The sequence below is a fragment of the Arachis stenosperma genome, chromosome 6 (assembly GCF_014773155.1).
Source record: "Arachis stenosperma cultivar V10309 chromosome 6, arast.V10309.gnm1.PFL2, whole genome shotgun sequence".
Classification (NCBI taxonomy): Eukaryota; Viridiplantae; Streptophyta; class Magnoliopsida; order Fabales; family Fabaceae; genus Arachis; species Arachis stenosperma.
The window spans coordinates 61,831,391-61,853,687 of NC_080382.1; the positions used below are offsets into that span (position 1 = coordinate 61,831,391).

At 40.2% G+C, this 22,297-nt stretch overlaps 1 non-coding gene across 1 annotated transcript; it reads left to right on the forward strand.

Moving 5' to 3' along the window:
- The first annotated feature begins 256 nt into the window (after window positions 1–256).
- On the forward strand, window positions 257–364 carry LOC130937336 (small nucleolar RNA R71). The gene has a single exon (XR_009068557.1). It is a non-coding gene; the product is annotated as a small nucleolar RNA R71 (small nucleolar RNA).
- Window positions 365–22,297: the final 21,933 nt, after the last annotated feature.

Consider the following 22,297-nt stretch of genomic DNA (forward strand, 5'->3'; position numbering starts at 1 on the left):
TCAATATCTTGTTCTGAGCCAATATGGCATTCAGAGCATCAATCTCAAGAACTCCTTTCTTCTGATTAGTCCCATTGTTCACAGGATTCCTTTCAGAAGTGTACATGAATTGGTTATTTGCAACCATTTCAATTAGCTCTTGAGCTTCTGTAGGCGTCTTCTTCAAATGAAGAGATCCTCCAGCAGAGCTATCCAAAGACATCTTGGATAGTTCAGAGAGACCATCATAGAAAATACCTATGATGCTCCATTCAGAAAGCATGTCAGAAGGACATTTTCTGATCAATTGTTTGTATCTTTCCCAAGCTTCATAGAGGGATTCTCCATCCTTCTGTCTGAAGGTTTGGACTTCCACTCTAAGCTTACTCAATTTTTGAGGTGGAAAGAACTTTGCCAAGAAGGCATTGACTAGCTTTTCCCATGAGTCCAGGCTTTCTTTAGGTTGTGAATCCAACCATGTCCTAGCTCTGTCTCTTACAGCAAAAGGGAATAGCATAAGTCTGTAGACCTCAGGGTCTACCCCATTAGTCTTGACAGTGTCACAGATTTGCAAGAATTCAGCTAAAAACTGATGAGGATCTTCCAGTGGAAGTCCATGAAACTTGCAATTCTGTTGCATTAGAGAAACTAATTGAGGCTTAAGCTCAAAGTTGTTTGCTCCAATGGCAGGGATAGAGATGCTTCTCCCATAGAAGTCGGGAGTAGGTGCAGTAAAGTCACCCAGCACCTTCCTTGCATTGTTTGCATTGTTGTTGTTTTCGGCTGCCATGTCTTCTTTTTCTTTGAAGATTTCTGTTAGGTCCTCTATAGAGAATTGTGCCTTAGCTTCTCTTAGCTTTCGCTTCAAGGTCCTTTCAGGTTCAGGGTCAGCTTCAACAAGAATGCCTTTGTCTCTACTCCGGCTCATATGAAAGAGAAGAGAACAAGAAAATGTGGAATCCTCTATGTCACAGTACAGAAATTCCTTGAGGTGTCAGAAGAACAGAAAAATAGAAGAAAGAGGTAGAAGAATTCGAACTTAATCAGATAGAGTTCGAATTGTCCATTGAGAAGGAGTGGTACTCCATAAATAGAAGGATGTGGGAAGAGGGGAAGAGAATTTTCGAAAATTAAGTTAAAGAAATTGAAAACATTTTGAAAAACACTAATTAATTTTCGAAAATAAGAGTGGAAAAGAAATCAAGTGATTTTTTGAAAAAGATTTTGAAATTAGAAATCAAAAGATTTGATTGAAAATTATTTTGAAAAAGATGTGATTAAATAGATATGATTGGTTTTAAAAAATGTGATTGAGAAGATATGATTTGAAAACAATTTTAAAAAGATTTGATTTTAAAAATTAATAACTTGGCTAACAAGAAAAGATATGATTCAAACATTAAACCTTTCTCAACAGAAAAGGCAACATACTTGAAATGTTTAATCAAATCATTAATTGTTAGCAAGTATCTTTGAAAAAGGAAAGAAATTGATTTTGAAAACATTTGATTGAAAAGATATGATTTGAAAAAGATTTGATTTTGAAAAACTTTGAAAACTTGAAAAAAAAATTGATTTGAAAACAAAATTCTCCCCCTTGTGCCATCCTGGCGTTAAACGCCCAGAATGGTATCCATTCTGGCGTTTAACGCCCAAAATGCTACCTTTTTGGGCGTTAAACGCCCAACCAGGTACCCTGGCTGGCGTTTAAACGCCAGTCTGTCCTTCTTCACTGGGCGTTTTGAACGCCCAGCTTTTTCTTTGTAATTCCTCTGCTGCATGTTCTGAATCTTCAGTTCCCTGTACTATTGACTTGAAAATAGAACCAAGATCAAATAAACAATACATGCAAGACACCAAACTTAAAATTAGACACTAGACTCAAACAAGAAACATAAAATATTTTTGGTTTTTATGATTTTGAAATTTTTTTTGTGCTTTTTTCGAAAATTGTATGGAAATAGAAAATAAAAGTTTCAGAATTCTTAATTCGGATTCCAGGAATCATTGCAATGCTAGTCTAAGACTCCGGTCCAGGAATTAGACATGGCTTCACAGCCAGCCAAGCTTTCAAAAAAAGCTTCGGTCCAAAACACTAGACATGGCCAATGGCCAGCCAAGCCTTAGCAGATCATTGCTCCAATAGCAAGATTGATAGAGATCAACAAGCTCTTGTGATGATCAGTTGAAACCTCGGTCCAATAAGATTAGACATGGCTTCTCAGCCAGCCAGACTTCAACAGATCATCATGAAACACTAGAATTCCTTCTTAAGAACTCTGAAAAAAAAATACCTAATCTAAGCAACAAGATGAACCGTCAGTTGTCCATACACAGAACAATCCCCGGCAACGGCGCCAAAAACTTGGTGCTCGAAATTGTGATCACTACAACTTCGCACAACTAACCAGCAAGTGCACTGGGTCGTCCAAGTAATAAACCTTACGCGAGTAAGGGTCGATCCCACGGAGATTGTTGGTATGAAGCAAGCTATGGTCACCTTGTAAATCTTAGTCAGGCAGACTCAAATGGGTATAGGTGATAAACGCACAAAGCATAAAGATAAAGATAGAGGTACTTATGTAATTCATTGGTAGGAACTTCAGATAAGCGTATGAAGATGCCTTCCCTTCCGTCTCTCTGCTTTCCTACTGTCTTCATCCAATCCTTCTTACTCCTTTCCATGGCAAGCTTATGCAAGGGTTTCACCGTTGTCAGTGGCTACCTCCCATCCTCTCAGTGAAAATGTTCCTATGCTCTGTCACAGCATATGGCTAATCAGCTGTCGGTTCTCGGTCAGGCCGAAATAGAATCCAGTGATTCTTTTGCGTCTGTCACTAACGCCCCGCCTGCTAGGAGTTTGAAGCACGTCACAGTCATTCAATCATTGAATCCTACTCAGAATACCACAGACAAGGTTAGACCTTCCGGATTCTCTTGAATGCCGCCATCTGTTCTCGCCTATACCACGAAGACTCTGATCTCACGGAATGGCTGGCTCGTTTGTCAGGCGAGCACTCGGTTGTCAGGCGATCAACCATGCATCGTGTATCAGGAATCCAAGAGATATTCACTAGAGCCTTGTTTGCTTGTAGAACAGAAGTGGTTGTCAGTCACCTTGTTCATAAGTGAGAATGATGATGAGTGTCACGGATCATCACATTCATCAAGTTGAAGAACAAGTGATATCTTGGACAAAGAACAAGCGGAATTGAATAGAAGAACAATAGTAATTGCATTAATACTCGAGGTACAGCAGAGCTCCACACCTTAATCTATGGTGTGTAGAAACTCCACCGTTGAAAATACATAAGAACAAGGTCTAGGCATGGCCGAATGGCCAGCCTCCCAAAGAGGGTTCAATCATCAAAGCATGATCAAAAGCTCTCTAATACAATAGCAAAAGGTCCTACTTATAGAAAACTAGTAGCCTAGGGTGTACAGAGATGAGTAAATGACATAAAAATCCACTTTCGGGCCCACTTGGTGTGTGCTTGGACTGAGCAATGAAGCAATTTCGTGTAGAGACTCTTCTTGGAGTTAAACGCCAGCTTTTATGCCAGTTTGGGCGTTTAACTCCCATTTAGGTGCCAGTTCCGGCGTTTAACGCTGGAATTTCTGAGGGTGACTTTGAACGCCGGTTTGGGCCATCAAATCTTGGGCAAAGTATGGACTATCATATATTGCTGGAAAGCCCAGGATGTCTACTTTCCAACGCCGTTGAGAGCGCGCCAATTGGGTTTCTGTAGCTCCAGAAAATCCACTTCGAGTACAGGGAGGTCAGAATCCAACAGCATCTGCAGTCCTTTTCAGTCTCTGGATCAGATTTTTGCTCAGGTCCCTCAATTTCAGCCAGAAAATACCTGAAATCACAGAAAAACACACAAACTCATAGTAAAGTCCAGAAAAGTGAATTTTAACTAAAAACTAATAAAAATATACTAAGAACTCAACTAAAACTACTAAAAACATACTAAAAACAATGCCAAAAAGGGGTACAAATTATCCGCTCATCAGCATCCCTTCGACTATCTAAGCTATGTGAAGGGAAAAACAATTGACTATAGCCCTGCTAGCATAGATAGGATGTTGATGGTGTAGCAAACAAACTCCACCCGGAGCTTTGAAGAGAAGGTGAAGCAACAAGACCCTGGCTTTGAAGAGATCCTCAACAAAATCTGTGCTCTAAATGTGTAGTGGATCAATGACAAAGATGGAAGGCCCAATCAGTTCAGGAGAAGAGATTTGAGCCACCAAGCTAGAGAGTGGCTAGACTTTGTGAGGAGGTCCCTCAACTGCACATCTAACACTTCAGAGGTAACATTGGAAAGAGCTGTGCTCATTTACAGCATTATGACGGGGGAGAACATCAATGTTAGGAAAATGATAGCCAACAACATACACAGGGTGCTAAAAAGCACCAAGGATAACACTAGGCTTGTATTTCCCAGCATCATTCAAAGGCTATGTGATGATGCTAGGGTGGAGAAGATTATTGATGAAGTCTTGGTGGACCAAAACAAGCCCATAACTGCCAAGAAGATAGCCAAAGTAGTGGCTGTTAACCCACTACAACAAAGGGCAAGAGGGCAAATAGCTCATATTCAAGAGCCACAAGGGCAACAACAAGAAGAAGAAGCTGAGGATCAACCACAATACCAACCACTTCCACCACCACCATATCCACAATTTCCTGAAGGCTTCAATTGGGAGCAAACACAGGGAGACATCCACCAAATGCAAGGAGATATACATCATTTGAGAGAAGATGTCAATCAACTCAAAGAGTAACATAAACAATGGGACCAAGTGCATGAGAGCATGCAATAACTCCAAGGAACCATGGAGTACATGAAGGAGCAACAAGGCCAATTCAACTAGGGAGGAATGCAAGGCAGCCTCAACAAAATTATGGAGCAAAATAAATGGCAGCAAAGGAACTTTGCTGAGTTTAGGCATCTTTATGATGCTAGAACCACTTCAAGGAGGCAGTATGACATCAATACACATGCGAAGCTGAATCACTTGTGCAAGGCTGTGGCCACCTTGAACCCCAGATATCCAACATTCATGCAAGGGATGGAGGAGCTAAGTGCTAGGCAATAAGAGATATTGGCCAAGCACAAGGAGGATGAGAGGGCCTACATGAGAAGGTTGGGATTTTGGAAGCCCAAGGATACAAAGGCACAAGAAGAATCCTCCAAGAAGGATGGTGATGACTCCTCCTCCAAAAAGAAAGACAAAAGAAAAGGGCCAATGAATTGAAGCTGCTCCAAGAAGATCAAAGGTTGTTGAGTCCCATGGTTAAAAATTTTAAAATTCTGAATTTCTGTTAGTAGTTTGTTAGTACTTTGCATTAGTTGCTGTTTAGTCTTTTTATGATTTGAAATTTTTTTATGAGTCCTTTATGTTTATGCTTTAATTTGAGAAAGAAAATGCAATGTTGTTTAAGCTTCATAACAATCAATGAAAAGTAGTTTATTTCCATAAGAGTCCACGGTGAGTTGTTGTAAAAACAAAGGTAAAGGAGACTAAGAGCAAGTAAGAAAATTCAAAATTAAGAGATAAGGAACTAAGTATAGAACTTTGAATGAATTTGAAAAAAAATAAGTCACAATGAACAATTGGACTTAGAGGATGTGACAAGTAGATGCTAAGGATGACTCTTGAATATCAATATAACTAAGAAGCAGTAAGCAAAAGATCCAAGGCTCTGAGCATCAACTACTAGGGTAAAAGAAAGAAACAAATAGCTTAAAAGAGCCAAAGATCCTAGTAGATGCTTGTAGTGAAGATGTGTCAAGAAGAGAGACATGGGCAAGTAAATTCTTAGGGGTGTTTCAACACCTAGTACCCTAAAACCAACTGGTTTGGGAGTACTAATTGAAAGCCTAATCTAAAGAGTCGTCTTGAGACAAAACACTTAGAGTCGTGGTCAATTGAAAAGAAAAGTGAAAAAGAAAGAACAATCAAAGAAAAAGGAACAATTCTTGCTACTTCAAGGTGACAATTAATAGAAAGGGCTCCTAAGGCAAACACTTGAAAGAATCCTCAAGAATCTAGGAATTCATTGTGACATGAGAACATTAAGATTCATACATGAGTTAACACTTAGCCCCTATCCTTGGCAATAAATGCATTTTTTAAGGTCAAGTCTCAATCTATTTAAGAATAACTCACATTGATTTGCTTGGGGACAAGCAAAGCTTAAGTTTGGTGTTGTGATGACTTGTATCATCTACCTCTTTCTCCTATCTAAAAGGACCATAAAAAGAGTATAATCTCATTGAATTAATGCAATCTCATGAAGTTAATGATAAATATTATGGTACATTGCTTTGAAATGAGTTTGTGTTGAATTTCTGGTGAAAAGGCCAATAAAAAGGGGAAGGAAACAACAAAAAGAGCTGGGCTTGTGAAGATGGCGTGCCACTTGGAACAAACGCCATCAATTAGTATGGGCGTGGCACACTAGCACTAGGGCATGGCACACCAGTTGACAATTCCAGAGAAGAATCCTTGAAGCTTTAACAAGGGCGTGGCACGCCAGGGGCCAGGCGTGGCACGCTAGTTATACTTTCCAGAGAGCAAGATTGAAGGCCACAAATGGGGCGTGGCATGCCAGGCTAGGCGTGGCACGCCAACCCCATCATATACTATGGGCGTACCACTTGAACTTGTAGGCGTGGCACGCCAGTTCACTGATCCAGAAAAGGGACACACACTGGCGTGCCACTTGGTATCGAAGGCGTGGCACGCCAACTATTACCCAACACTTGAGCATGCCACTTGGGGCTCTAGGCGTGGCACACCAAGCTTGAAGGGGTTCACACCAACATGGGAGTGCCACTTGAACACCAAGGCGTGGCATGCCAGTTCAAGTTTTCAGAGAAGGGGGTGAAGGTCCAACACTTGGGCGTGCCACTTGGTGTCGAAGGCGTGGCACACCAGCTATCATCCTTGACTTGGGCATGCCACTTGGGTCCCAGGCATGGCACGCCAATGCTGAAGAAGACTTAGCACCAACACTGGGCGTGCCACTTGAGTTCGAAGGCGTGGCACGCCAGCTCTCACTATTAACTTGCGCGTGCCACTTAGTGTCGAAGGCATGGCACACCACTCCAGCAACCAAAGAAGAAGAAGACTAGGTGTGCCACTTGAGCTTAAAAGAGTGGCACGCCAATACCGGATGACCATGGGCGTGCCACTTGAAGGCTGGGCGTGGCACGCCAGCTACTGGAACAAGGGAACCATGCATGCAATACATGGGCATGGCACACCACCTACTGAGCGTGGCACGCCAGTATAAATTTCCAGAGAGGATGGATGAAGTGCACACTATGGGCGTGGCACGCCAGACCTTTGGGGTGCCACGCCAGTTCAAAATTCTAGGGAAAAGGAGCAAGAGGAAAGAGCCTAGGCATGCCACTTGAGCTCGAAGGTGTGGCACGCCAGGCTAACCAATGCTTGAAGAAGACCATGGGCGTGCCACTTCGGCTCGAAGGTGTGGCATGCCAGGGTGGTTAATGCAAGAGGCATGCCACTTGAAGAGCCAGGCGTAGCGTGCCAAGCCAAGCTGAGTGGCTAGGCGTGGCATGCCACTCAAATGCCAACACACGCCAGGCACATGCATCATTTCATGGTTTTTTCCTTTTCCCTCCAGTTGTAATTTTCTTTTCTCTTTTGTATTTTATTAATTCTAGTGATATGAGTAGTATAAATAACCCCTAGAAGTACTGAAAAGGGGGTTGGATTTGGCAAGTTTAGTTTTAGTTTTACTTTACACTTCATCTCTTCCATCTCTTGTACTTTTCTCTAAGCTATGAGTAGCTAAACTCCCTTTCATTGGGAGAGGGAGATCTGTTGTATTTGATGGATTAATGATAGTAAATTTCTTCTTCTCTTCATCTTCTCTTTGATTGCCAGAAAGAATTTCGTTTTTCATGTTAGTGTTCAATAATGTTGGGAAAGAGGTTGAATGCAAAATGGATTTCATGGGAACCTTGAAAAACAAAACATGAAACCATGCTTGAAATCCCTTCTCACACTTGAGTAGATCTAGATTTTGGGATTGGATATGGTGACATATAATCCACCCACTATTTGTATCTATGATGATGTGTGGTATAATCAGGGACCAAGCATATCTCTCTTCATGAGCAATTAGACCAAGGAATTGGCTGATTATCAAGATTTGAGAGATTGAGTTACCAAGGGATTGGGACTCAATCAATCATGATTGCCAAGAGGTCAATGAGTTGCATGATTGAAGATGAGATGAGCTGAATTTAATATAGAGAAAGCAACATCTCCCAAACCCAATGAATTCCCCCTATTCTTATCTTCCACATTCTTTATAGCTTTCTTTACATTCTGTTTTTCCCCATTCCCATTTACCATTCAGCCATTTATGTTTCAGTTCTTTACATTCTTGCCATTTACTTTTCTGTACTTTATTACTTTCTTTTACATTTGAGCCATTTACAATTCTGTTATTTAATTTTTTGCATCCAATACTCTTTCCATTGATTAGCTTAACTAAATTCATTCATCAACTAAAATTGCTCAATCAATCAATCTCTGTGGATACGAGCCCACTCCACTGTGGGTTATTACTTGACGATACTTTGGTGCGCTTACCAAAGCACGGATTCATTTTATATGGGGAGTGAATTCCGCCTCATCAAGATCATAGGGTTTGGAATTGAGATGAGTACTATCGATTGGAAAATGAATCGTTTTCTATTTTTGTAGATCATCTTTCAGAAGATATTTCCAAGAAGGAGCTGCATCATTTATTCAACTGGACTGGGCGAATCAATGATATCTATTTGTCACGAAAACAAAAAATGGAACTCTGTACATTTTCACGTTCATCCGGTATACAACGAAGGGGGAAGCTATGAAGGCTATTGTCGAAATGAATAGGATGAGGCTACGAGGCAAGGTTGTCACAGTAGGAGAAGCTAAGTATCGATGCACGAATGAAATGAAGAATACGAAGAGGCTACAAGAGGCAAATGTGATGCCAAGGCATCTTGGCCAGTTTCACTAACCTTTTCTTTACTGTTTTAGGGTAGTTTCATGCATTTTCTTAGTAAATAAGCAAGTTTTGGATAAAAATACACTTACATCTTGATTCAAGCAAACATTGTGAACTTTACATGGTTTCATGAGAATTATGCAGGAATTGAATGATAAAATGGATAATGCATGATCTCATGACTTAGAATAGAGCTTTGATGCACTTTATTTGTTTGATTTTAGGACAAAGGAGGCAAGGAAAAGCCACGTTAGCAGCCACGTTAGTCTAATTAACGTGACCACTAACGTGGAATGGAAATAAGCTTGTAGCGTTAATGGAAAAAGTGATTGCTAATAACGCCTTCGAAGCCATCATAGCCCACGTTTGTTGCCACGTTAATTACATTAACGTGGTAGCTAATGTGGAGGAAAAGGGGAGCTCCAACGTTAGTGGTAAAAGTGAATACCACTAACGTTCCAAAAGGACACACTTAGCCATGTTAAGAGTCACGTTAATCCAATTAATGTGAACTCTAACGTGGGAGGAGAAAGCAATCGCCAACGTTAGTGACACTCACCTTTGTCACTAACGTTGGACTAAGCCAATATTGCCCACGTTAGTGGTCACGTTAAGACCACTAACGTGAAGGGTAACGTGGAGCAATAAATGATAGGCCAATGTTAGTGACACTCACCTTTGTCACTAACGTTGGAGATGGCAATCACCACCACGTTAGTGGTCACATTAATGCAATTAACGTGAGACACTAACGTGGGAAAGAAGGGCATTTGAAGCGTTAGTGACAAAGGTAAGTGTCACTAACGCTCTCGAAGCTTGGGCATGCCCAAGTTAAGGGCCATGTTAGTTACACTAACGTGGACCACTAACGTGGGGAAAAGAAGCAAAGAGCAACATTATTGGTAAAGGTGAATGCCAATAACGTTGGAGAAAGATTGAGAAGCAACGTTATTAGTAAAGGTGAATGCCAATAACGTCTGCGAAAGACTAAGAGGCAACGTTAGTAGTCACGTTAATGCCACTAACGTTGAAGTTAACGTGGATCATTTTGGTTCGGAGCGTTAGTTCAAAAGGTGATCGTCATTAACGTTCCTGAGCCCACATTTTCACTTAACGTTAACACCACTAACGTCCTAACTAACGTCCACCCATGCCTGACTCACACTTTTTCTGCAAGTAAAGCTGAGCCCACTGAAGATTGTAACTGCTTCAACTCAAGATTAAAGGCTCATATCCAAGACTTGAAGAGCTGACTAGAAGATCAAGAAGAGTAGTATATATAGGAGTAGTTTTGAACTAGAAAGGAGCTTGGCATTTTGGAGAACTACACTCTGTATATTTACTTTTCTGCAATTTCTAGTTTGCTTCAGAATGTACTCTTCTCTATCATCTTCCATTTCCAGAGCTATGAACAACTAAACCCCCTTTCATTGGATTAGGGAGCTCTGTTGTAATTTGATGGATCAATTATAGTTTTCATTCTTCTTCTTCTTTCTTTTCTCTTGATCTACCAGAAAGCTTTCGATCTTAAATTAATTGGTTTGTTGTATTGGAAAAGAAACTCTCCATAATTGGATCTCCTCTGAGCCTTGGAAAAGGGGTGAGGAGATCATGCTAGAAATGCTTTCTCATGTTGGACCAAATTGGGGTTTGGACGGATATAGTGACATATAATCCTCCCAACACTTTGATTTGGAAATACATATGGTATAATCAGTGACCATACTTCATCTCTTCTCATGAGCAATTAAATCAAGGAATTGGGCAATTGTTCAATCTTAGAGAGATTGGGTTGCCAAGGAATTGGGATCTAATCACCTAAGATTGCCAAGGAGATCAATGAATGCATTGATTGAGGAAGAGATGAGAATGAACTTGATCTGGAGAATGCAACATCTCCTAAGCCCAATGAATCCCCTATTTCTGATCTTATCCATTCTCTTTACTTTCTGCTATTTATCTTTATGTTCATCTCCCCAAATCCCCATTTAAGATTCTGCAATTTACTTTCCCGCCATTTAATTTTCTGTAACTCTCAACTCAATTTCTGCTTAGCTCAACTAGAACATTCTTCCAACTAAAGTTACTTGACCAATCAATCCCTGTGGGACTCGACCTGACTCTATTGTGAGTTTTTACTTGACAACAATTCGGTATACTTGCCGAAGGGAAATTTGTTGAGAGACAAGTTTTCGTGCATCAAAATGTCACGCAAAATGCTATCAAGATTCAACCTCAACATGAAGAGCGCCAAAAGGCTTTAGGAAGCAATGTGAAAGAGCTGAAGAAGAAGGAAACAACAGGTGGACTGCCCGGCAATGGTTGGTCAAAGAAGTTGGAAATGCCTGTGGAAAAAGCGATTCTGGACTGGTTACAGAGGAGTTTAATAGGCGAAACGACAAAGGCTATTGATTATAAGTCTTTAAAGACCATGATCAACAAGAATTTACCTCAAGTGGTGGAAGTCTGAGAAATAGGAGCGTACAAAGCAATCCTGACGTTTGAAAGCATAGTCAGTGCTGAAGAAGCCTACACGTTTGAATTGAACAACCTCCTAAAGTTTTTTCATAGTGTTTAGAGATGGGATGAGGAGGAGCGTAGTGAAACTCATAGGGTATGTCTAGAGTGTTATGATATTCCCTTGCATACGTGGTCAACAGAGACGGTTAAGTTGATAGGAAGTCAATGGGGAGAAGTTGTTGGATGTGACAAAGCCACGGAATCATGCCTCTCTTTCAGTGTGGCACGGGTGCAAAATTGACACTTGTATTATGGATAGAATCAACGAGTAGATTCACATTACTGTTGGTACTAGTGGATTTGACGTCCTAGTTAAAGAGGTTGGACACGAGAGCTTTGAATTCGAGTGTAAGCTTGAGGAGATAGGTGAACCTTCTTCCCCAGGAACATGCGAGATCTTAGGTGCTAGCAGTTTGATAGTGCCTTCAGTGATTAGAGATCCGGCGGCTGAGTTGGTGATGGCGGTGCCAAGGGAGGGAGATGGTGGTAAGGATAGTCTGGTAATTCCGAAAAACATATTGAATGAATGGAGTTATGGCAAATCATTTCAAATTCAAACTCCAAAGGTAACGGATGGCACTGATATTAAAAGAGTTGCTGATTTGAAGGGATATGGTGGTTTGGTTAATGAAATGGAATCAGAAAGAACGGTCAATTGGGGATACGATCTAGTTGGGTTGAAGGAAGAGTGTTGTTGGAGTAAAAAGGTTGACCAACTAAGGCTTATTGGTTGGGCCAAAAACTATGTGAAAGACCCATATGTTGAAGGAAGGAGTATGGGCTGCTCCTTGTTACACAACGGCCCACATCATGATGAGAAGGAAGCAGATGGCCCATTTTGCATGGAGAAGAGAACGGATATGAGGCTAACGTTCTCGGGCCGGGTTGGACTCCATCCGGGTCGTCGCTTGATGACAAGTCATCTTATGCTAGTTGTATAAGCATTTTTCACCTATTTCATTAGGTTTTATGTACTTTCTTGCATAATAAGTAAGTGGTTGGAGTAGAATTTCATGATTATTGTGATTCAATCAAACATCATTTATTTTATGTAAAATCATGAGATTTATGCAAGAATTGAGTGATTATTGTAAATGATGCAATTTCTTATGATTTTGGTGAGACTTTGATCCCTTGTCTGATTAAATATAGGTGAGAAAATGAAGAGAAAGAGGGTCAGTACAGAGCAACGTTGCGTTCAAACAAAGAACGGCACTCTCACTAGCGACACGCACGCGTATGGGACGCCTACGCGTCAAGGGCAAAATTTGAAGAACCACGCGTACGCGTGCATGACGCGTTCGCGTAGTAGTGGTTGGCGCTCGTTTTCAAAGAGAGCGCAACGTTCAGTAAGCCAGTGTTTTTGGGGAACTTCAAATTTGGAGGCAAAGTCTTGCAATCGACGCGCACGCGTGCTTGACGCGCATGCGTGCTTGACACGCACGCGTCGATGGGTTATCTGGAAGGAAGCAACCGCACCCGTGACTGGCGCTGAAGCCAGAAATCAAGATTTTACAACCCACGCGCACGCGTAGAGGACGCGCACGCGTGGGCAGCACACACTAAGCCAACGTAGCGCTCAATAAGAGAACGCCATTGAAGACGCATACGCTTGAAAGGAGCGCGAGCGTGGTTGGAGCTGAAGATTGATAGTGATGTGTACGCGTGCATGACGCGTACGCGCCAATGAGAAAAATCGCAAAGAAACGCGCGCGCGCGAGGGACGAACACGCGTGGATGAGTGAACGCTGCGATCACTTTGAGAACGCAACGTTCCCCTGGAAGCAGCAACATGTGCCATTTGATCCACTTCATGGAAGGCCAAAAAGCCCACTCCAAGGACTGAAAGCCAGAATTGGAAAGTGTATAAATAGATAGGAATTTGATTTTATAGAGGGCTCTCTCTTTAATTTTGCCTTTTAGAATTTTAGAATTAAGATCATATCTAAATTTTCCTTTCTATTTTGCTTTCTCTTTTCTGCAATTGTTACTTTCTGTTTTGGGGTCTTTTGACTTCGGATTGAAGAATTCTTCCGAATTTCTACATCTTGGAGTTCTCTTTCATTTTTCCTTTGATAGCTTTATGAATTGAAGATCTGATCATAGTTTTCTTTCTGTTTACCTTTCTTCTGCAATTTCTTTTCTATTTTGTTCAGAGAGCAATTAAGATCTAAATTTTCTTTCTATTTTAATTCTTTTGCAATTTTACCTTTCTATTCTGTCATCTGAGAGTTCTTTAGTTCACTACAATTTACATTTTCCAGTTCTTTTTAAATTCCCATCACCCAGATCCCTTTCTTCTTCGTGCAATTTAAGTTTCCTAGTGATTTAGATTCTTCAACTTAATTTCCTTTCACTTTAAGTTTCTATAATTTACTTTTCTTGCAATTTAAGTTTCAGCTCTTTTAATTTCTTCCACTTTAAGTTTCTGCAATTTACTTCTTCAGCACTTTAAGATTCTTCCAATTTATTTCTGCATTCTAATTTACTTGCAGTTTCACTTCTATTAATCAAATTTCACTCATATCATCAAATATTCCCTTAATTAAATTCATCACCATACTAATGTTTTTCAATCTATCAATCTCTGTGGGATCAACCTCACTCTTGTGAGTTATTACCACTTGATGCAACCCGGTACACTTGCCGGCGAGTTTGTGTGGAATCGCTTTTTCCCTTATCAAATTTTTGGCGCCGTTGCCAGGGAGTTTGTGTGGAATCGTTTTTCCCTCATCAAGTTTTTGGCACCATTGCCTGAGGTTGATTTAGATTGACAATGATTAAGTAGGGTGATAATCTAGATTAAGCATTTTTCTTTTGTTTTGTTAAGCACACTAACTATTTGAGACTTTGTCTCCACTAATCTTAACTGCACTCAAGGAACAGAGTGCTCTATTTTTTGTGTTTCTTGTTGCTTTGGTTGCATGCTAGGAGGAAGAAGAGGTGATTCCACTTCTTTTGATTCTGAACCAGAGAAAACATTCTTGAGATTGAGAAGAGAAGCAAGAGGAAAAGGTGTAATTGGAGAAGAAGAATCAGAGAAAGAGAATGAAGAGATGGAGGACAACCCCCCTAATCCACTAGAAGGGGTGGCCAATAACAATGGTCAGCCTCAAAGGAGAGTTCTAGCCTCCTACACCTTCCCCAATGTAAGAAACTGCAGAAGCAGTATACTCACTCCAAATGTTCATGCCAATAACTTTGAGTTGAAGCCTCAGCTTATCACTCTGGTGCAGCACAATTATTCTTATGGAGGAGGTCCCTTGGAAGATCCAAATCAGCACGTAGCCATCTTTCTGAGGATATGTGACACAGTAAAGACAAATGATGTACACCCAGACATCTATAAGTTGCTGCCGTTTCCATTTTCCTTGAGGGATAAGGCAACTCAATGGTTAGAAGCATTTCCCAAAGAAAGCATCAACAACTGGGAGGATTTAGTGACCAAATTTTTTGCTAAGCTCTACCCACCTCAGAGGATCATAAGGTTGAAGATAGAAGTGCAAACCTTCACCCAAATGGATGGAGAATCACTTTATGAGGCTTGGGAGAATTACAAAGCCTTGATTAGGAAGTGTCCACTAGAGATGTTTAATGAATAGGACAGTCTTCAGAATTTCTATGAAGGATTGACTCTAAAAGCTCAAGAGGCTTTGGATTATTCTGTTGGAGGTTCAGTACAACTAACGAAGATAGCTGAGGAAGCTCAGAATCTAATAGACAATGTAGCTAATAACCAGTACTTCTATGCTCATCAAAGGCAACACCAACCAGCTCCAAAGAGAGGTGTGTTAGAACTTGAAGGTGTGGACACCATCTTGGCACAAAACAAGGTGATGCACCAACAGATTCAACAACAAATGGAGATGATGGCAAAAAGGATAGATGGTCTTCAAGTAGCTACAGTGAACACAAGTCAACCATCACCTACATGGGGACAAAATGAAGAGAGCTATGAAGAGCAGCAGCCTGAGCAAGTCCAATACGTGCACAACCAAGGAGCTGGACAAAATGAGTTCCACGGAGATACTTATAACTCATCCTGGAGGAACCACCCCAATTTGAGGTAGGGAGACAACCAAAACCAGCAACCTTCGCAGAGAAACTTAAACCAGAATAATTCCAGAAACACAAACCATCAAAACCATCAAAACACTAACCAAAATCATATAGAAAACCATAAAACAATCAACCCCCATCTAACTACTATCCACCAAATAACCCAGCGATTAACTAAAATAACTTTCATCTACCCTCAACACCCCATAATCAACCACAACCACCCCAAGAAGCTCAAAGGATCTCCAACTTGGAGATGATGATGGAGAAGATGATCAAGCATCAGGAATTGGCCAATAAGAACCATGAAGCTTCACTGTAGAATCTAGAGAGGCAAATTGGACAATTGTCCAAACAAACAGTGGCTGAAAGAGAACCTAATGCACTACCAAGTGACACCATTACCAATCCCAAAGAAGAATGCAATCCAATCCAATTAAAGAGTGAAAGAACCTTAGAAAATGACAAAGAAGCTAACAAGAGGCCTGTAGAAAATGATGAGGACAATAGCAAGGAAGAAGTGACAGCAAAAGGAAAAGACCAAGAGGAGTCCAAAAAGAAAGAGGAAGAGCTTCAAGCCTCAAAGAAGGGAAAACAAGTCACGGAGGAGACCTACACAAACAGAGGAAAGTGGATAAGCCATACACCCCTCCCCTTCCATATCCTTAAAGGTTCAATAGAAAACTAAAGGATCAACAATTCCCCAAGTTCCTAGAGGTTTTTAAGAAGCTGAAAATCAATATTCCACTTGCTGAAGCCTTGGTACAGATGCCTCTATATGCGAAATTTCTCAAGGATCTTATCAACAAGAAGAGGAGTTGGGATGAAAAAGAAACTGTGATCCTCACCCAAGAGTGCAGTGCTATGATTCAAAAAGGCTTGCCACCGAAACTTAAAGATCCTGGAAGTTTCTTCCTATCTTGTATCATTGGCAACCTGTCAATTGGGAAGGCTTTATACGACTTAGGCTCAAGCATTAATCTGATGCCACTCTCCATGAAGCCTACAAGAATGTCCTTGCAACTAGCTGATAGATCACTTATCATACCCACTGAAGTTGTAGAGAACTTGGTAAAGTTGGGAAATTTATCTTCCCTGCTGACTTTGTCATTTTAGATATGAAGGACACAACTCAATCATCTTGGGAAGACTTTTCTTGGCCACATCAAGGGCTATCATTGATGTGGAGAAAGGTCAAATGACTCTCAAGGTGCATGATGAACAAATGATCATTAATGTTTTTAAGGCCATGCAATATCCTCCTGAGAAAGCACAGCACATGAGAGTGGAAATGATAGAAGAACTGATGGAAAAAGCATTTGAAGCAACCAGTCAGGAAGAACAAGGAGAAGAGACAGAAGCAGCTCAACATGCCTCAAGGGAACAAGTGACCGAAATCTCTTCTGGAAGTAAGGCAGAGGAGAAGTCAAATCAAGAGTTGAAACCTCTTCCTCCACACCTTATATATGCATTCCTTGGTGCAACAGATAGCTTCCCAGTGATCATCAACTCTACCTTGAGTGAAGAGGAAGAAGGAAAACTCCTTGCTGTATTGAGAACTCACAAAAATACACTAGGATGGACCATTGATGACCTGAAAGGCATAAGTCCTGCCATATGTATGCACAAGATACTCTTGGAGGAAGATTCTAAGCCGGTTGTGCAACCTCAAAGAAGACTAAATCCCACAATGAAAGAAGTTGTCCAGAAGGAAGTAATGAAGCTCTGAAATGCTAGGATTATCTATCCAATTTCTGACAGTTCATGGGTAAGCCCAATTCAAGTGGTACCAAAGAAAGGAGGGATGACTGTCATTGTTAATGAGAAGAATGAGCTCATTCCAACAAGAACAGTGACAGGTTGGCGAATGTGTATTGATTATAAAAGGCTGAGTGATGCCACAAGGAAGGATCACTTCCCTCTCCCCTTCATTGACCAAATGCTTGAAAGGCTGGCTGGCCAGGCCTATTACTGCTTCCTGGATGGATATTCTGACTATAATCAAATAGTGGTGGACCCTATGGATTAGGAGAAAACCTCATTCACCTGTCCCTTTGGAGTCTTTGCATATAGAAGAATGCCATTTGGGTTGTGTAATACCCCAGCAACCTTCTAGAGATGCATGCTATCAATCTTCTCATATATGTATTTGATGTCAAAACAGGATGCCAAACCAAGACTCATCAGATGGATATTGCTCCTACAAGAGTTTGACATTGAGATAAAGGATAGAAAAGGGAGTGAAAATCAAGTTGCTGATCACTTATCATGGCTGCCACAAGAAACAAATCAAGAAGCTTCACATCCAGTGAACGAAAGCTTTCCAGATGAACACCTTTTGCAAATCCAACAAGCCCCTTGGTTTGCAGATATTGCAAACTATAAGGTTGGAAGGAGGATCCCCCAAGAATTCACCAAGCAACAAGTGAAGAAGCTGCTCAATGAAGCCAAGAAATTCTTGTGGGATGAATGATAAACCACTATTTTATGGTTTATCTTGTGCTCAATTAAGTGGATTTTATCAACTCTTTACCCACTTATTCATACTATTTGCATGTTTTACATTTTCCTTCCTAATTATGTGCTTTGATTGAAAACATGCTTCTTTGGACTTATATTTGCTTATTATTAATCCTCTCTTATCACCATTAGATGCCTTGATATGTGTGTTAAGTGATTTCAAAAATTACAGGGCAGGAATGGCTCAGAGGATGAAAAGGAAGCATGCAAAAGTGGAAGGAATACAAGAAGTTGGAGAAATTGCTAAGTTGTCCAGCCTGACCTCTTCACACTCAAACAGCTATAACTTTAGCTACAGAGGTCCAAATGACGCGGTTCTAGTTGCGTTGGAAAGCTAACGTCCGGGGCTTTAATTTGATATTAAATATGACATAGTGGCCCTGACGCTAGGCGACGCGACCGCGTGCTCCATGCGGCCGCGTTGCAGTGACGAAAATCCAGCGTGGTTGAATTCGAGACCAGCGAATTCTGGGCTGTTTTTAACCCAGTTTGCGGCCTAGAAAACACAGATTAGAGGCTATAAAGTGGGGGAATACATCTATTCATAATCATGCTCTCATAATTCACTTTTCCATGATTATTTTTAGTGAGAGAGGTTCTCTCCTCTCTCTTAGGATTAGGATTAGAAATTAAGTTTTTTAGAAACTAGGATTTATGACTTCTCTTGGTTTTTAAGAGTGACTCTCGATCCAGGTTCAATATTCCTTTTATTATTTAATTCTCTCATTTATATTTTGATTACTCTGAAACTTTAATTGTGTTTGATTGATATTGCCCAATTAGCTTATGGATTTTCTCATGTTGGAACTATATTAGTTTATTAATGATATTTGAGGTATTTCCAGTTTACTATTGCTTGCTTTTATTTACGCTACCATTGCTTCCGATCTGAAGATATTTTATTCCAGCAATTTATTTTTTCCCCCTTTTGGCCTTGGTTAAGAAATCAGTAACTCAACAGTTATCAAACTCAGCGTAAGTGATAATCGTTATCTTGCTAATTGAACTGAACTTCAATAATCCCAACTTTTTCTTAGGAAATAAATAGGATTCGAAGGTCAAACTAATTAATCCCTTGACTTACCTTTGCTTCAAAGGTTAACTAAGTGGAATTAAGATACAATTTTTATTATTGTTGAGAGGGATAACTAAGTTGGACTTCTAATTTCTCTCACCTTGCCAAAAGTTGCTTTACAGTATTTATTTATTTTAATTGCCATTTATTTTACTTGCCATTTATATTACTTATTCCTCATTCTTGAAACCCCGAATTCACAATCTCCGAAGCCAATAATAAGAACATACCCCCTTGCAGTTCCTTGAAAAGACGACCCGAGGTTTGAATACTCGGTTAACAATTTTTAAAGGGGTTTGTTACTTGTGACACCCAAACGTTTGTACGAAGGGATTTCTGTCGGTTTAGAGACTATATCTACAACGCGACTGTTTTTATAAAATTCTTTACTGGCAAAAATCCCAACGTCAATGAACCATTCTTATTCAGGAGGTGTCCAGATGGGATGATTAGGAAATTTGTTCCTGAGAATGAAATGAAAGATATACTGTGGCACTGCCATAATTCAGCCTATGGTGGTCACTTTGGACCAGAAAGGAGAGCTGCCAAGGTACTATAAAGTGGATTCTATTTGCCAATCATATTCAAGGATGCCAGGGAGTTTGTTCATCTATGCAATGAGTGCTAGAGAGCTGGAGGATTGACAAGAAGGAATGAGATGCCTTAGAACTACATCTTGGAGGTAGAACTCTTTGATCTTTGGGGCATAGACTTTATGGGCCCTTTTTCACCTTGATACTCCTTTAAATACATACTTGTGGCAGTAGAATATGTCTTAAAGTGGGTGGAAGCCATAGCAACAACCACATGTGATGCACAAATTGTCCTGCAATTCCTTAAGAAGCACATTTTTACTAGATATGGAGTGCCTAAGGGTCTTGTCAGTGATGGCGGTAGTCATTTTTGTAACAAACAAATGGAGAAACTACTTCACAAATACGGGGTGATGCATAAAGTAGCCACACCATTGATGACAAGTCATCATATGCTAGCTTTGCAAGCATTTTTCACTTGTTTCATTAGGTTTTATGCACTTTCTTGCATTGTAAGTAAGTAATTTGGAGTGGAATTGCAAGGTTTTATTGAATCAATCAACCACTCTTTAATTGACACAAAATCATGAGGTTTAAGCTAAAATTAATTGGTTTTTAAATGAATTTTAAACCTTGTGAATTTGGTGATACTTTGATTGGTTGTTTTGATTACTTGTAGGTGAAGAAAAGAAAGAAATAATGAAAGCGTGGCCTAAGGAATAAGAAAGCATGGCTCAACAATGAGAGAAGTCACAAAGCTCTCTCAAAGAGCTCAAAGCTCTCCACAAGAGCTTCATTCAAGGCCAAGAAAGCAAGGGAGCAAGGAAGTTCAGTTCTCCCACTTAACCGAGCACAATAAAGGACCAAGGAAGCAAGAAAAATCAATTGAGCTCGGTTAATGGCATTAACTTTTTTGGGCTCCTCTTCAAAGAAAAATAAAGTGAAAAACCAAGGACTGAAAGCTACAAGGTTCGAACCCATCAGCTGTGAGAAGGAGGGAGCGCTACTCCAAAAAGAAATTAGCTAAAATGGGTTGGCAAGGGCTCGAACCAAGGTGCTTGCACTCAAGGCCTGCGCTACCTTTGTTTTCTTCACAAGAAAAATTGGTGCTGAATTTCCTCCACCAAGATTCGAACAAGGAGCCTCCCATCCAAGCAAGGAGTGCTCGGCTCTCCCCACTCACCAAGCGCAACACTTTGACACAGTCAGGGAGTGTGATGCGCGACTTGACACGGACCATGAGGGGGTTGTGCGCACCAAAAATTTGAGGCCAAAGCAACATTGAAGCTCGGCTCTCCCCACTCACCGAGCACTCTACTGAGAGTGTCTCATGGGCAAAAAAATTCAACCAAAAATTCTATTTAAATTCAATTCTTCACCAATTTAGAAAGCCCACTCCAAATTCTAAAATCCAAAAATAGGAAGTATATAAATAGAAGTTAATTTGAGTTAGAGGAGACTTTTCTGGATTTTTGCACTTTTACTTTTGCTTTTTGACATTTTTTTTGGGAGCTTTTGGGATTGGGAATTGGAGTAGAGAATTGAGTTCTCTTCTTCTCTGTTCTTACTTCTCCACTCTTCTTTCTTTGTTTTGAATCTTAGGTTGAGAATTGAAGGAATTCTGTTTCAATCTCACCTTGAGATCTCTCTGTTTTATTTTTCTGCATAATTCAAGAATTTGTGATTTGGATCTAAGTTTCTCTACTAATTTTCATCTTTACTTCTTCTGCAATTGTTCTTGGTTGGATCAAGGAAGGAATTGAGATCTAGACTTGTTTTCTAGTCTTTTGACCCCTGAGATCTTTACTCTCTTAGTGAGAGTATGCAATTTAAGTTTGGTTTATTTGCTGTTTGCTTCTTCAATAAATTTTACTCTTCTATTTGAGATCTGTTTCAATTTAAGTCATCTTCTATTCTTCTGCTGATTGCTGTTTACTGTCTTTTATTTAAATTCTGCATTCCTAGCTCCCTGACCCCTTTATGATTCAAGCAATTTACTTTTCTTGCACTTTAAGCTTCAGCTATTTACATTTCTTGCGATCTAAGTCACTGTCATTTACTTTACTTGTTCTTTAAGATTTAGCTCTTTAATTCTTCTTCACTTTAAATTCTTGTCAATTTCCCCTCTCCCTTTACATTTCATGCAATTTAGCTTCTGTCAGATACAAATCACTCAAATCAACTCTTGTCTGCTTGACTAAATCAACCACTAAACTAAAATTGCTCAATCCTTCAATCCCTGTGGGATCGACCTCACTCACGTGGTTTATTATTACGTGATGCGACCCGGTACACTTGCCGGTTAGATTTGTGTCTCGGGAATTCATTTTCCAAAAATACACATCAAGTTTTTGGCGCCGTTGCCGGAGATTGATTAGATTGACAATGATTAAGTAAGGGTGGTGATCTAGATTAAGCATTTTTTTCTTTATTTTTCTTTAATTTTGACTAACACACTAACTGTTTGAATTCTTGCTTAAGCTAACTAAAACCTCACTCTAGAAATGGAGTGAAGTGTTTCTGGTTTTCTGGTTTGGTTTGTTTCTTGTGCTTATTTGTATGACAGAG